This window comes from Spermophilus citellus (genome assembly GCF_964194105.1).
Source record: "Spermophilus citellus genome assembly, chromosome: 2".
NCBI classification, from domain to species: Eukaryota; Metazoa; Chordata; class Mammalia; order Rodentia; family Sciuridae; genus Spermophilus; species Spermophilus citellus.
The window spans coordinates 207,246,425-207,248,380 of NC_138183.1; the positions used below are offsets into that span (position 1 = coordinate 207,246,425).

The 1,956-nt window shown below is 40.1% G+C and overlaps 1 pseudogene across 1 annotated transcript; it reads right to left on the bottom strand.

Annotated features, from left to right (window-relative positions):
* Window positions 1-215: 215 nt before the first annotated feature.
* LOC308641049 (heterogeneous nuclear ribonucleoprotein A1-like 2) lies at window positions 216-1,120 on the bottom strand (annotated as a pseudogene). The gene has a single exon. The product of its transcript is annotated as a heterogeneous nuclear ribonucleoprotein A1-like 2 (transcript).
* Between the last annotated feature and the right edge of the window lie 836 nt (window positions 1,121-1,956).

Genomic DNA, 1,956 nt, shown 5'->3' on the forward strand with positions numbered 1-1,956 from the left:
ACACATGAGTATTGTCTAAACCATGTCTTTTCTGTAGCAGCTAGGCCCTGGCACCACTGTGCTAGACTGAGATCACAAATCTGTTGCAACCTGTGGTTTCCCTGACACTTCTCTGGCTCACCTCTTCTGCTAAGCTTTGTTTCCTGACAATATTAAATCCTTCTGCCACTGCCATAGCTACTGCTGCTGCTGGAACCACCATAGACACCTTGGTTTTATGGTTTGACAAAATATTGGTCTCCACCATCATGAGGTCCAGAGCTTCCACCTCCAAAGTTTCCACCCTTCATGGGTCCAAAATTTGATGACTATTATAATTGCCAAAATCAATGTAGCTTCCACCACCTCCAAAATTGCTTTCATCATTACCAAATCCATTAGCCATCCCTGCTGCCACCATATTTACTACCACCATGGCTGCCACCATATTGACCACCACCATGGCTGCCACCAAAGCCACCATAACCACTTACGTTTTCTCCACAACCAAAATTGTCATTTCCACCAAAACCACCTCCATGACTACTACCAAAGTTTCCAGAACCACTTCAACCTCTTTGGCTAGATGAAGCATTAGTCATTTCTTGCTTTGACAAGGCTTTCCTCACTTCACAGTTGTGCCCCTTAATAGTATGGTATTTCTGAATGACAATCTTATCCACAGAGTCCTGTTTGTCAAAAGTTACAAAAGCAAAGTCCCTCTTCTTTCCACTGCTTTGGTCAGTCATCAATTCAATAACCCCACTTTTCCCGTACTGTTCAAAATAATCTCCTAGGTGATGTTCTTCAGTGTCTTCTTTAATGCTACCAATAAGGATCTTTTTCAGTTAAGTGGGCTCCTGGTCTTTGAGAATCTTCCCTTGAGACAGCTCTTTTTGATTCCACAACTCTTCCATCCACCTTGGATGGTCTTGTATCACAGCTGCATCCACTTCCTCCACAGTGGCATAAGTGACAAACCTAAAGCCCCTGGAGCACTTGGTGTTTGGGTCTCTCATTATCATACAGTCCATGAGTGTTCCTCATTGCTCAGACCCTCATCAGTTGTTTCAAAACTCAGCCCTCCAATGAATAGCTTCTGCAGCTGTTTGGCCTCTTTAGGGGACTCTGATTTAGACATGACAGTAGTGAAAGAGAGACGATGCTTTCTCGGCAGCATCCACAGGCAGAAATAAGTAAGCTAACAAATGTATCCCTTCAGATCCTTATAATATCTTATTTTCCTGCTCCATTTGTTAGGCTTGTTATTTCAGGGACAATAATTAGTCTTATGTTGTATAATGTTTGTCCCCTACAATGACTAACTTCTTATTGCCTTAACTTTGGTCTTCTTTTCTTCTGCCATTGTAATGATTAACCAGGCTGTTTTCTATGTTGGAAATCTCATTTTAGTTGTGTGTATTTTTTCTCTTGCTGCTGTATACTAATTTACTAGGTGACAGTAGATTTGTTACTTTGGTCCTTGAATTGTTTTCTTAACTTGGCAATCTCCCTTTCCATTTTCTGTTATTGTTTTAGCTGGTATTTGAATACTTGCTTTAGTGAATTACTATTATTAAATTATCCTTAGGTGTAAAGCATTCATGAACATTTTTCTTCTGTTGCTTGGTGCTGACTATGGATAGTATTTTAAATAGTTACATATGTTTATTTTAAACACCTCATTCCTCTCTAAACTTGCACCATGTGGTATGTTGCACAGTGGGGAAATGTTTAATATGTTTTAATACCATGTTTTATTCCTGTTAGTTAGGGTGCTTTGGGCTGCAAATAACAGAGTCTGTAACAGTGTTTCACACAATAAAGCCTTTCTCACATATCTAGTATCTAGAGGTAGTCAGTTCCAAGGCTGATTCAGCATTTTACCTTTGTCGTCAGCGTCTTAGGTTCTTCTCATCTTTCTACTGTTCTACACCTCAGCTTTAAGAATCAAGACTGGAGTAGCTGAGTCAAGAT